Here is a 15,712-nt window from a genome sequence, read left to right as displayed (position 1 = left end):
CCGTTTAGTAAGGGTGGCGCCCCAAAGTTGACAAGTTTTTAAAAAAGATGTTTTTAAAAAAAATATATTTTTCCCTTACTGTAACGGAAATTAAAAAGAAATGCTGCGGAGATTATTCATAAATAGATGATTGATTTTTTGGTATAGGTTTCACTTAAGGGTAATTGCCCTTTTTTTAATTACAGGGTGTTACATTTTAAAAAACCCCTTTTTATACCATCTGAACCGTTTATGCTACAGTAAAAAGACTTTCAGCGATTACCCATGTACCGGTGTTATTTACAAATTTGTATAATGCACCCCCATTTTTTCCCCGGAACCACCCAAAAAAAAGAACAATTAATAAATAAAGAGATTTTCTTGGAATCCTTCACACACAATGCCCTTCATTAATATGCTTCATATATCATTTTGTGCAAGTTATTATTACCCATGCATGGACACTAAAAGCGATTTCCTAGGGCAACCCCTGTAGCCAAAAACAATAAATAAAATGGGGGGTTGAAATTTTTTTTTTGTTTTTTGCTTTTTGATCCATATGGGCATATGCTTCATCAATAGTGCTTTTCAAAAATATATATGGTTATTGCAACATCCCTGCGCAAACCACCCCTATCCTTGAAAATATACTGCAGAAACTACCCCTATACCTTATCCAGCATGTTTTTACGATTTTCTCATTACCTATTCATTTTTTTTTAAACAAAACTTACACAAGGTTAAAGACCACTATTTACTCTAAACATTAGGTCCTATTCATTTTTTTCCTTTAAGCAACCGTTACGGCACAGTGGCGCCGTAAACCTCATATATGCTTTGACGGGCTCCAGTTTTTGTTTATTTTTTCGTCATCTGTTTGTTTTATTGAAAAAGTACTTACGTAAAATAAAACAACACAGTGTAACCTACAAATCATGACCTATGCACATTTTACATTCTTTGCTTCCCAAAGCTACAGTGGTGACCCAAAATAAATTTTTTCATATTTTCGCCACCTACACGCATTTTATTGCGTTAATGCTACCTTAATAGCACAATATTCACCCCTAAGTGGTCGCTAAGCAGTGACGGATCCGGGGAGGGGTGATGGGGCGATCACCCCCACCCCTCTCAAACCAAGTGATATTATATTTGAAGATTATAAAAATATTCATTTATTTTTATAGAAATACTTATATTAATATTATTTTTATAAGAATGACTTTTTATGCTTTAGCGACAGTTGCGGATCCAGCATCGTTAAGAGGGGGGTGCCAATTGGTTAAATTTCTATAAAAATAAATGAATATTTTTATAATCTTTGAATATAATATCACTTGGTTTGAGAGGGGGGGAGGTGATCACCCCCATCACCCCTCCCTGGATCCGCCACTGCGTAGCGACCACCTAAGGGTAAATATTGTGCTGTTAAGGTAGCATTAATGCAATAAAATGCATGTAGGTGGCGAAAATATGCAAAAATTTATTTTGGGCCACCACTGTGGCTTTGGGGAGCAAAGAATGTAAAATGTGCATAAGTCATAATTTGTAGGTTACACTGTGTTGTTTTATTTTGCATAAGTACTTTATCAATAAAACGAACAGATGACGAAAAAAAAAACAAAAACTGGAGCCCGCCAAAGCATATATGAGGTTTACGGCGCCACTGTGCCGTAACGGTTGCTTATACGAAAAAATGAATAGGACATAATTTTTAGAGTAAATAGTGGTCTTTAACCTTGTATAAGTTTTGTTTAAAAAGAATACATAGGTAATGAGAAAATCGTAAAAACACGCTCGCCAAGGGATAGGGGTAGTTTCTGCAGTATATTTTCAAGGATAAACAGAGATGCTGCAATAACCATATATATTTTTGAAAAGCACTATTGATGAAGCATATGCCCATATGGATCAAAAAGCAAAAACAAAAAAAAAATTCAACCCCCCATTTTATTTATTTTTTTTTGCTACAGGGGTTGCACTAGGAAATTGCTTTTGGTGTCCATGCATGGGTAATAATAACGTCCACAAAATGATATATGAAGCATATTAATAAAGGGCATTGTGTGTGAAGGATTCCAAGAAAATCAATTTATTTATTAATTCTTCTTTTTTTGGGGGTTGTTTCAGGGGAAAAATGGGGGTGCATTATACAAATTTGTAAATAGCACCAGTACATGGGTAATCGCTGAAAGTCTTTTTACTCTAGCATAAACGGTTCAGATGGTATAAAAAGAGGTTTTTTAAAATGTAACACCCTGTAATTAAAAAAAGGGCAATTACCCTTAAGTAAAACCTATACCAAAAAATCAGTCAATTTTTTGTGAATATTTGCCGCAGGATTTCTTCTTAATTTCCGTTACAGTTAGGGACAAATATATTTTTTTTAAAAACATCTTTTTTAAAAACTTGTCAACTTTAGGGCGCCACCCCCGCTAAACGGTGGATGATAGAGAGATGGTGTTGGAAATAAATCGTAGAAAATATAGTTCTCTTCATATTTCTATAAAAGAAATTTTTTGTAAAAGTTACAGGAAGGGCTACGTTTTGCAAAAACCACAAATTACCCCCTTTAAAGGGGTGAAAAGGGAGGTTCCGGGGCGAAATTTTTTCAGAAAACGTTAGTCTTATAATAAGCACCCCTTGATATACCAGAAAAAAAATAGAACCGGACTTGTGTCCATTTTGCAAGGTTCAACCTTTGTTTCCTACACTATACACATACGATAACTCTTTTATTATTACTTTTACGAAAAAAAGGTATTCTTTATAAAAATCTCTGTATGTCTTAAGACCGAAGATTCAACCAACAGATATGACATTTTATTAATTTTATACGAGTTATGTCAAAAAATATGAATTTCACTCAAGAGTAAAGTACCTTTATTTTTCACAATATTGAAAACGGTTATTAAAAAAGTTGTTTAGCATTAAAAACTATGTGTCAATATGCAATTACATCCTTCTAATTGAAATACTGTGAAATATAAAGGTGCTATAATATTGAGCGAATTTCATATTTTTTGACACACCTCGTATAAAATTAATAAAAGTTGATATATCATGGTTGTGTCTTAGATTTTAGACCATGCAAAGTTTTTTATGAAGAATAACTTTTTTTCGTAAAATGAATAATAAACGAGTTATGATATTTGTAATAATTAAAAACGATGTTGGGTATCCATAAATTGGAGAAAAATATTTTTTTTTTCAATAAGAAGCATGTAATTGCATATTTCATCTTAGTTTTTAATTCCAAACAACTTTTTATCATAAGAATTTTCGATATTGAGAGAAATGAAGGTACTTTACCCTTAGCCGAAATTCATATTTTTTGACATACCTCGTATAATATTGAGAAAATTTGATATCTGATAATTGAATCTTAGGTTTTGGGGCATGCAGAACTTTTTATAAAGAATAACTTTTTTTCGTAACATTAATAATAAAAAAGTTTCCCATATGTTTCCAACTCAAGTAGACACGCTGTAGAAGCTGATGTTTAAGGAAGTTTATATTAATCTAGCTAGATAAAAGCATTTTTGCGATTTTTTAAGGATAAGTAAGAACTGAACTAAGAACTCCGACTGGAATGATTGTATTGCAACATGTCAAATTTTCGATACGTTACATAATATCCAAATTTCGCTATTTTATTATATTTTATAAAAAAATTTTTATAAAGGTGTCAGTAGTTTTTTGTAGATATAGACGTTAATCTCTCAAATAAGTGCCGAAAAATATCCTGTTTTGGACCACCCTGATTAGACCGGGAGATATTATACAGAAGTTCAGCCACGATTTTCTGAGTCCTGCCTTTTGCAATACTGGAAAGGCAGACGAGGTACTTACAATTTGTGGAAACATCCACAAATTTCCTGTGACATTTTCCTGTAAAAATTAGATTTTCCCAAAAAATAAAAACAGGGATTTGCGATGAATTTCTGAGACCTGCTATATCCGTAGAATGACAGGACACCATTGGTTTTATAAAGAAAATTTTTTGGGCAGGATGGTTACAAACCGGCTAACACGAGTATATATGTATACAAACATGTAAGAAAAATAATGAAATTTTCATGATTTTCTGGGTCGTGCCAACTAAATAGATTAAACATATTTATTTCAAAATGATAAAAAAATGTTGGCATGACGTCTCCTAGTGTTTAAGTAGGTATACTTGTCCATTGGAAAATTGTGCGGAAAATTTTAAAAGGTATAATACTCAAATGCAATCAATACTTTTTCGGTACTCGGCAGGAAGGTTAAAGGGTTCTAGTAAGACGGCAGGAGTCCTAGACTTGTAAGAACATTTGTGAAAAATTCCATGATTTTCTGAGTCATGCCATTGTGCATACATATGTTTGAAGAATGTTAATATAAGTCTATTTACAAAGAGGCAGGATGAGTTTATAGTTATTTCTTATACAGGGTGGGGCATTAGTGTGACAAAGTTCAATTACTCGTTTGTCGTAAGAGATGCGAAAAAAAGTTATTTAGGTAAAACGTGGGGCACAGATAGGACCACAATTTCAAAATATTTTCTTATATACAGGGCTACCCGTATTGACAGGGTGACAAAAACTTATGTTTTTTAGATGGAACACCCTGTATACAATTTTAAGATTCCTCAGATAATTTTAAGACAATTTAACACAATTTACCTAATCCGATAACGCTTCCTAGGGAGCTAGGGCTCTTTGAAGATGGCGCCTTGTAATTAGATGTTTTTAAATATCTCCAGAGCGCTTCCATTTCGAAAGACAAAAACTGGTCCGCGTTTTTATCTTCCAGAGATAAATCGATTCCATCAATTGCGAATCTCTAGTACTGGTCATAGGAGTCCGTTTTGGGTAGGGCAACGGTTATTTTATCGCATAACTTTTAAGCATTTTTGACACTAGATTACCGTTTTCTAGAAAAAACGATTTTAAAATTTTTTGTTTTTTTAATTTGAAAAGAAAAATTAAAAAAAAACAGTGTATTTACCTACTTGAGGCAAGAGTAACTTTTAGTACTAGAATACCTCATAATTTAATACTCTACTGTCAAAAATGCTTAAAAAGTAAAGACCAATATGTTATGAGATAAAATATCCGTTGATCTACCAAAGACGGACGCATATGACCAGTACTAGAAATTCACAATTGATAAAATCGATTCATCTCTGGGAGAGAAATAAACGTACCAGTTTTCGTTTTTCTAAATAGTTTTTAAATTTTTTTTTTCAAATTCAAAAAAGGAAAAAAATTTCAAATCGATTTTTCTAGAACACGGCGTAGCCTATCGTCTTAAAGCAAGAGTACCTTTTAGCACAAGAATACCCCAGAATTTAATATTCCAGTGTCAAAAGTGCTTAAAAGTTAAAAACAAAAAAGTTATGCGATAAAATATCCGTTTCCCTATCCCTACCCAAAACGGACGCCTATGACCGGTACTAAAAATTGACAATTGATGGAATCGATTTATCTCTGGAAGGTAAATATGTGTACCAGTTTTCATTTTTTTAAATAAAAGCGTTCTGGAGCTATTTTAAAAAAACTAATTACAAGACGCTATCCTTAGGAAGCCTTTTCTGACTAGGTGAATTGAGTTAAATTTTCTTAAAATTATCTGAGGAATCTACGGTCTTCGTTTGTTAGGAGAGTTTCTAAACACCCTGTATAATATAATAGGTACATTCCCTACTATAACCAATAAATTGTAAACATTATTGATTTTCTTCCTAATTACTTTCATTGCGTTTCCTACTTAGATAAAAATATGATCTAATAACTTAAAATAAAGATGTTACAGTTTGGTATTAGATTTGAAAGTTTACTCACAAAAATAATATTTAATACCGTACGATTGTTTTAACGATATAAAAATTAATTTTTGTGTGTTAAATATCTTTGCGGTTATCCTGTTACGTTGTAAACGGTGTTAGATTAGTGTTTTTTAACCATACTCGACATGACTAAGAAAATTGTGGTGACATGAATATGTCTGTATAACAGCCTGCAATAATTTTACAGACAAAAATTTTTATTTTTATATACGAAATAACTATACAATCATCCTGCCTCTTTGTAAATATATTTATATTAGCATTCTTGAGATATGTGCAAAATGGCATGACTCGTAATCGACACGACAAATTCGTAATCGACAAAATCGTGTAACTTTCCACGAACTGTGTATAGTAAAAAAGGTGTAACTAAACATCCTGCCATTTTGAATAATGTCTATTTAAATTATTTATTTTATAGTAAAATTTATTTTATGACTCAGAAAATCACGGAACCAGGGTAAAAATTTTCCACAGAATTTTCCAAGTGCAGTTAAACATTAGGAGACGTCATGCCGACATTTTTTTTGGTCATTTTGAAAAAAATATGTTTAATTTATTAAGTTGGCACTACTCAAAATTATGAAAATTTCATTATTTTCATTACATGTTTGTATATCTATATACTCCCTTAGTCATTTTGCAACACTCCTGCCCAAAAAGTTGTCTTCAAAAAATCGAAGGTATCCTGTCATTCTAGGATAAAGCAGGACTCAAAAATTCATCGCAACTCCCCATTTTCTTTCATGGAAAATCATGGAAAATTTTCACAGAAAAATGTCACAAGAAACCCGTGGATTTTTTCACAAATTGTAAGTACCCTCTCTAACCTTCCAGTATTGCAAAGGGCAGGACTCAGAAAATCGTGGTTGAACTTTTGTCAATATCTCCCGGTTTAATAGTTTTATCAATTTTTTCGGCCACACAGAAGTATCGCCTTTTTGAACATTTTCTCTATAAAAAGCAATATTTTTTATCTAAATTCATTTTGCGCTGGGTCAGTATGAAGTGAAGTTCGATATGCTGGGTCAGTATGCGTGAAGCCAGTCTATAATAAATAACAGAAGTTTCTAGAAGAACCAACAGATCCTTAGGCAGTATACTGGAGTGTGCAGACCCACCCTGGGCCCAAGTATCATCGTCGATATCATACCCGTATTCAGCGACCATGGGCTTTTACGGAAGGCGTTGTTGCCAGATTTTGTGAAATGCATAGTTTTTCAGGAGATCTAAGGAAATTTTATTTTTTTGGTCCCGTAACGGTATAGCTCTTACTACCGTGCCGGTTCTAAAATAGCTGGCGTGGGGGAGTAGCTGTGAACTGAGAATTATTGCAAATAACAGCAAATTTTGTGTGATGATTTATATATAGCAACTATTATTTATTATATTCACATAACTGAATAATTTATCAAATTAACTGATAATAATTTGCTTATAATTGGAATAGTTAATTAAGAATTTTTTGCCGATGTAGCTAAAATAAAATTAGCCAAATGTATTCTAACGCCATTTATTTAACAATTCGATGTGTCGGATTTAGTGCAATGCAGCATTTATACCGCATTCAATTAAAACTGTATTATCTACGATAATGGAGAGATTATTAGGTCGTTTTTTTATGTGAATTTAGTGTGTTTTAAATCCAACTGTTACCTACACTAGTTCTTTCGAAATTTAAACCATTTAATGGAAAAATGTCGACGAATATAGAGTCATGCAGACATGTATTATCATGAAGGATGGATTAATGGAGTTCGAGGCGACGCGAGCGTCAAATTCGATAAAAACACAAAATGTGTGATATTTTATTCGACGTCCGGGTAACAGTTTAGGTTTAGAGCCAAAAATATAAAGTTTGACGCTTAATACAAGAATGATTTGGAAAACTGGATGCTTCTTTCATATTAATAGATTTTACTTGAAATGGTTTTTATTTAAATGGATCTGCTTGGAAAAGTATTTAGTATTAATTTGTTTAAATACACTGCATCAGAGACAACGGTCTACCCACAAACTATATGAAATTTTTGATTTTTTTAGTTTTTTCTTATTGCTATCAAATTCAAATTATTGTGCATTGAGTCACTTGCTTTTGAGAAGAAAAGAAGGAAAAATTTGAGAAAAGAATAAATGTATCGAAAATTTCGATGTGCCATCAGTTACAGTTATATCAATAATTGCCCAAATAGTCTAGGCATATTATCGGAGAATAGGCCATTTTTGGGAAAAGCTATTTACCAGCAATTTTATTGCTGGAATCGAATCTTATGATTGTATTGTATATATTAATAATATAGGTATGCGAAGTCCGCAGATAGTGTGCTACTTTTTTTATAAACAAGATGGCGCCCAAAAATCGTGTTTTTTTCCAATTTTTGCTCTATAACTCCAAAGATTCTAACTTTACACCAAAAACACCCAAATAAAAATTCAACGTAATTAAATTCTGCATAGAGACGTGTTTTTCCCGATTTACTTCGACGAAAATTTTCCCAGGAAAATGAGGGTTTTTCCAACAAAATCTTTTTCAACTAAAATTTTAGATAAGTAATTGTTTATCAATAATTAAATAGCTTGATAATATAAAAGCTCTTTTCGTATAGATAATTCCAGAAGCCGATGGAAATTGAATGAACAGTTTAGCAACAATTGAATTGATAATTAAAAATTTACGGTCGCTATAATAACCACAATAATTATGATACATAAGAATAACTATGATTTTTGTATAAAAAAACACTGTACCTATCTAATGTACTTTACAGAATTGAAATTGGACTATTTAAGCGGCCTCAGGAATATTTTAAAATTATAAACAATTTTTTGGCTTATAAATAAATAGAATATCTCGGGAAATATTAAATTAAATTAAATCATGAAAACGGTATTGACAAAAAACGGCAGGACGCTTCTTTTAAAAGAAAAAAACGTTTAATTGTGATGAGTGGTTCCTGAGATACAACCGGTCAAAGTTGACCGGTATTTACGGCAAATATATAAACAACAATTTAATTAACAATTCAATTGTTGCTAAACTGTTCATTCAATTTCCATCGGCTTCTGGAATTATTATCTATACAAAAAGAGCTTTTATAGTACCAAGTGATTTAATGATTGATAAACAATTACTTATCTAAAATTTTAGTTGAAAATTAAAAATTTTGTTGGAAAAACCCGCACTTTCCGGGGAAAATTTTCGTCGAAGTAAATCGGGAAAAACACGTCTATATACACGAGTTATAGAGCAAAAATTGAAAAAAAAACCACGATTTTCGGGCGCCATTTTGTTTATAAAAAAAGTAGCACACTATCTGCGGACTTTGCATACTTATATTATTAACATATACAATCATAAAGGATCGTTTAAACACAGCGATAAATCAAACAACTTATCAAGGTCAATCGAGTTGTTGCAACTTATCATTGTGTGTAAACGGTGCATCGCACAACTTATCAAAGTTGGAGTTGGGTTGAAGGTGGTATCGCATTGAATCGCAGCGTCTAAACAGCGTTTCAACTTGTCATCACAACTAGTTGCTGTGACTTATCGTTGTGTTTAAACGACGCTTAAGATTCGATTCCAGCAATAAAATTGCTGGTAAATACCTTTTTCTTGTATTTTGCTATTTAGCCCAGACTATGATTGTTATCTTCCTTTTTGCACCCGTGCCGGGTAGCCGTTGATGAGATCCGGTCTCATTAGTTATCCGTACAATTCTTCTTCTTCGTCTTTTTGTAAAGACATGACTCTGTCTGTTTTTTCAATGTGCCTCTAGAAAGTCGTCGTTCCATCGTTTTCGTGGTCTTCCCACTGATCGTCTTCCTATTGGGGAACCGTCTCTCGCTGTCCTGACTCCCCTATTTGTTGTCATTCGGTTTATGTGGTCATTCCATTCTATTCTTCTGTTTCTTACCCAGTTATTAATGTTATCCACCTTGCATCTCCGTCGTATATCTGTACTTCTAGCTCTGTCCCATAGAGTCTTACCATCGATTTTTCGAAGGGTTTTCATCTCCCCTATTTCGAGCAATCTTTTTGTCCTCTCTGTGTCGGGTCGTGTTTCTGCCGCGTATGTCATTATTGGTCTGATGACTGTTTTGTAAATTCTGCCTTTCATTTCTTTTCCGATAATTTTATTTCTCCATATTGTGTCATTCACGCAACCTGCGGCTCTGTTTGCTCTATTCACTTGATCTTCCACTTCTGTTTCGAGCCTTCCGCAGCTAGATAGTGTGATGCTTAGGTATTTAAACTCCATCACTTGTTCTATTATCTGACCTTCCAGATCCAATTTACATCTTATTGGATCTGCTGTTATAACCATGCATTTTGTCTTTTTTGAGGAAATTAACATGTTAAATTTTCTGGCAGTTATGTTAAATTTATTGTGTTGTTCTGGTAGATGTTTTCGATCGTTTTAATTATTCCTAGAGGTACCTCTCTCTAGTATTGGAGACTAACATTTAATTGTCTTGTCACATTCCTTTGGATTGCTCAATTTTCCAACAATGTACCAATGTAACAATCTGAACAGACTTTCGATATTTTTCTATTGATATTAAGGGGTTTTGTCACCATTAAAAGGGCACATCTCTCGCAATAAGTCGTTACAGGACAACTGAGCTGCACCATTCTTCCAGGTGAGCACGTCTCTAGTTAAATGCGGAAGAGTCCTGCCTTAGCGTCGTGATGCCAAGCGATGCCGATCTTGTACCTGCCAAAAATGAGCTTCGATGCTGAATACCTGCCAATTAATACATTTCAACAAAAGAGGTAAGTGTTTTCGTTTTCATCATTATCGTCATGAATGTTTCGTTGTCAGCCAATCGCGTCCACTGCACGACATAGGCCTCCCTCAGTTCTTTCTAGTGTTCTCTACACTGGCCTGTTTGTAGCCAGATTCCCGCTACTCTTTTTACGTCGTCGGTCCATCTAGTCCGTGGTCGTCCTCGGCTTCTTTTATAGTTTCTGGGTCTCCATTCCAAGATTCTACTACCTATGATTGTATGCTTCGTTGACTACCAAAAGGCATTTGATTGTGTAAGCTGGATAAATCTGTGGTCAATTTTAATAGAAATGGGCGCACCAATGCACCTGGTGACACTTATTAAAAATCTGTACCAGTCTAATATAGCGACAGTACGACTAGATCAGAAGTTCTCAAACCAATTCAAGACCAAGGATGCGTGTTGTCACCTGACTTATTTAACATTTACGGTGAACATGTCATGAGAATGGTTTTAGAAGGATGGGCCGGTGGAGTGGCGGTAGCTGGTAGGAAAATCTCCAATTTAAGATTTGCTGATGACATTAAACTTATGGCAGCAAATGAGCAAGAAATGTTTGATCTTCTGCGAAGAGTTGAGTACGAAAGCAATAAAGTTGGTCTGAAAATCAATAAAGCTAAGACAAAAATAATGGTGGTCGACAGATTCGACACTATTCAACTGACTAACATGTTACAGGAATACCAGATAGTAAACACCTTTATCTTTCTCGGGTCTAGTATAACTAACGATGGCAACTGTGAAGCAGAAGTTCGGAGACGTATTGGTATGGCAAAAATGCGATGAGTCGCCTAACTAAAGTTTTAAAAGACAGACCTATCTCTCAAAATATCAAGATGGGACTGGTGAATGCCCTTGTATTCTCAATATTTCTATACGGAGCAGAGACTTGGACCCTTCGCGCATGAGAGCGCCAAAAAATTGATGCCTTTGAGATGTGGTGCTGGAGAAGAATGCTGCGCATACCTTGGACAGCTCATAGGACAAACGTTCCCATTCTAAACCAACTCAATATTAAAAAAAGGCTGTCCACAATATGTCTGCAACGAATTCTGCAATTATTTGGTCACGTGGTTCGCAGAGGTGACGACAGTTTGGAGAGATTAATTGTTTCTGGAAACGTTCCGGGGAGAAGATCAAGAGGACGATCACCAACTAGATGGTCTGACCAAATAAAGCATTCAGCTGAAAACTCATTCTGCGAGCTCTTAGAGCAGCTGAAGATAGAGACCAATGGAGAAACATTGTTAGGAATATCCTTAGGACCTCAGTAATGGGGAAACGACAAGAGAGAGAGATTCCATGATTCGTCGTGTCCACCGTCTATCTTGTGTTCTAGCTAAGTGCCCTGCCCAGTTTCACTTAAGCGTCATAGCTCTCTCGATGGCGTCTTGAACTCCTGATCTTTGCCTGATTTGTTGGTTTGTTATGCGGTCTCGAAGGCTCACATTCAGTATTGCACGTTCCATGGCTCGTTGTGTAACTCTTGAGTTTATTTGCGGATTTTTGCGTCAGTGTTAAAGTCTCTGCTCCATAAGTTTGAACAGACAAAACACATTGGTTATAAACCTTTCGCGAGAGACACACGGGAATTGAACTTTTTAGAATATAAAAAAAACAGTAAATCCTTTATAAAAGGTATATTTAAAATCCCTAAAGAGGGCTACATCACAATCAGAACTAGTTTTCGACTGGTTTACCAGTCATCATCAGTGCTTACGTGAAGTTTACATTCTAACCACCAAGATATAATTTTACAAAAATATGTGGGTCAAAGCCCCATATACGTGGTCCGTTAAGGAAACATCGGTTAAAAATGCCAATTAAAACATGGATGTTAGAAATATTTTATTTTATTTTACCATTATGCCCTAGGTCAGAGGTTCTCAAAGTGGGTGACGCGGCACCCTGGGATGCCTCAAGCATTTGCCAAGGGTGACGTGGAACATTTGAGAAAAGTCGATCAACCGGCCGCTACGCCACTGTCCAATCGAAACATATTGACTTTTTTGTGTACTTGTGTATAGGGCTTTTCATCGATTGTCATGTATTTCGAGCTTCTGTCATATGTTGTATAATCTGTGTATAATTTTAATATACAAAGATTATACGACATATGACAGAAGCTCGAAACAAATGATTGTGAATAAAAAGCCCTATTCTCGATGGCGACCGAGAAACAAACATCCGAATTCGACCGACGCAACTGCTACCTGCATTCATTCCACACTATTACCGTTGATTGAAATATTAATATTAATACACCGTCCAATACCTCAATCAACGCTATTACTATTCCACAGTTTAATTCTTGCAGCCGATAAGTGAGTACAGTTAGATTTAAAAGTTGAAGTTTTAGATATAACTGCAGAAGAAAAGTGACGACGTACAATGCATGTTAGATCCAGATATGACCAAGAGGACTGATAATGTGCAGATGTCAAACAGCACTATAAGCAAGAGAATTCACACTATTTCAGACTTTGTAGAGAGAGAGCTTATAAATACATTAAAAACTTGTGAATTCTTCAGTTTACAGCTTGATGAAAGTACCGACGTTGCTGGACTTGTTGTTCTGCTTGTGTTTGTGCGGTTTTCATTCGGGATGAAAATAGAAGAAGAACTCCTAATGTGTAAAGAGCTTAAAAGTTATGCCACTGGTGAAAAATTTTCAAGCCTATCCACGAGTATATAAAAAAAATGGTATAGAGTGGAGTAAATGTGTGGATATTTGCAGTGATGGAGCGGCTGCAATGGTTGGTAAAATTAGAGGCGCGGTGTCTAGAATAAACGTAGTGGCAGAAAATGCCTCCAGCAGTCATTGAATCTTACACCGCCATTCTTTGACAACTAAAAAGATGCCGCAAGGTTTGAAAGACGTATTGGATGGTTCTGTGAAAATAATTAACCATGTGAAGAGCCGTTCGCTTCAAGCACGCCTTTTAAAGCTCACCGCTGAAGATATGGATATGGATCACTTCAATCTATTGCTGCTGTCAATTGGCTGCTAAAATTGGGATATCATTCATATATCTTCGAAATACCACCACTTCGCTTCAAGGCAAAGGAGGAGCACAATTAGATAAAATCAAAGCCTTGTATAAAAAAGTTACATTTTTCAAAGCATGTGTTGAAAAGAGGAACCTCAAAAATTTCTCTCGATCACAGGAATTTGTTATAACAAATGAAATCAATCTTCAAACGAACTTCTTTGAAATTGTTATTGCTCATTTGTAAGGTTTGGAAGAAAGTATTGTAAACTATTTTCCTGGCATTGACTCAGATGACTTATATAGCTGTGTACTCAATTACCGTGAAGGAAGCCAAGAAGAGTTCTGGATGCAAGTATATTCAGAAAATAATGTTTTTTATATTTAGCTAATGCCTCGACAACTAATGGTCATTGGCATGGTAGGTACAGTGAATTTTTGCAGTTAGGTACCTAGTGTCATGTGTAGTGTGTGTTGAGTAAGCGTCTCGTTAGTTTGCAAAGTCGTCGTCATTGTCTTTGCAAAGAGACGATAATTGTATCCGAACGTCTGCGGTCCCACCGGTGGAAAATAATGTTGTTGGTACGGTTGCAGTGAAAAAACTTGTGTGCTTCACATCGACTTATCTCTGTGAGTCTTCTTTCTCTGCATATGCTTACATTAAAAACAAATACAAAAGCAAACTACAAGCATCAAGGGATTTGAGGGTCAAACTTACAAAGATTCCCATAATTATAAAGGGATATAATGAAAACATCATCGAAATAGTTTCATTCATCCCATTAAGTAAGAATATTTGAATATCAAATGTACTGTATTTTATTGATCTGAAATAAAGTTTATATTGAAATCAAATGAGCTTCAGAATTTTTTTCATTTTTTGTCGTTTCCCAAATCGCTTCAAGGGTTGGTGTGCCTCGAAATATTTTTAACCCTACAAGGGTACCGCGACTAAAAAAGTTTGAGAACCGCTGCCCTAGGTAATGTTTTAATTGGCATCTTTAACCGATGTTTCCTTAACGGACCACGTATAATTATATCTTGGTGGTTAGCATGTAAACTTCACGTAAGCACTGATGATCACTGGTAAACCAGTCGAAAACTAGTTCTGATTGTGATGTAGCCCTTTTTAGGGATTTTAAATATACCTTTTATAAAGGATTTACTGTTTTTTTATATTCTAAAAAGTTCAATTCCCGTGTGTCTCACGCGAAAGGTTAATAACCAATGTGTTTTGTCTGTTCAAACTTATGGAGCAGAGACTTTAACACTGACGCAAACTGACAGGAAAACTTTTTCCTTGTGGAATTTTTAGAATATGGCTTGATTTGCAAAATGCTGCCCATGTAAGGCCTATTTGCCCTGTATTTCATGCGTTTGATTGTCTGTGCTTATTTTGATCTCGTGTCCCAGATATTTGTAAGTGTCTGTTTTCGTTGTACCATATAATAATTTATGAATACGCCAAACTGTTCGTCCATATTTACCATTTTATACTGTATTCCACTGCTCGCGATTTTAATTATAGGCCAGGAACCGAAGCTTTTCACGTCGCAATTTTTGCAAAATGGATCGATTTGCTTGAAAATTTGAGAATAAGTAGTGGATAGTCCAAGGATCAAAATCTATATGATTTCGAAAGGCGTTTTATCTCGGGGGTGGAAATTTTTCATCATATTTTGATCACAAAAGTTGATAGAAACATTAATTCTAAGCAAAAAATGTTCTACACATTTTTTTAATAAAATTAATACTTTTAGATTTATTCGCTATCGAAAGTGTTAGTTTTGTATAGAAAAAATCAATATTTTTCGATATATGTACTCATTTACGATTCACTCAATTTTTGCCGTAGAAAAATTTTTTTCAAACCAAGTTCTCGTGAATTAAATAACCTACAATTTTATATTGAAACATTATATTAAGAAAATGGCATTTTTTACTAAACTACACAAATTCGTTATTCGCTTTAACTCCAGTATTTTAAAAACTAACCATTCTAAGCCAGTCAAAGTTCTAGAATCTATTAATAATACATAGATAAATAAGAATGAATAGGGCCAATGACAAAAATCACAGCTAACTTACATTATTATGCTTCCAAATTTTTAACAGTAACTTT

General features: G+C 34.4%; 1 protein-coding gene across 1 annotated transcript in view; it reads right to left on the bottom strand.

Annotated features, from left to right (window-relative positions):
* Positions 1 to 15,712, bottom strand: part of LOC126880548 (neuronal calcium sensor 2) — a 437,164-nt gene that overhangs the window by 11,402 nt on the left and 410,050 nt on the right. The window lies entirely within an intron of this gene.

Source organism: Diabrotica virgifera, chromosome 2 (genome assembly GCF_917563875.1).
Source record: "Diabrotica virgifera virgifera chromosome 2, PGI_DIABVI_V3a".
NCBI lineage: Eukaryota > Metazoa > Arthropoda > Insecta > Coleoptera > Chrysomelidae > Diabrotica > Diabrotica virgifera.
Note: the sequence above shows the minus strand (reverse complement) of the source record. Positions and strands in the feature narration are given on the sequence as shown.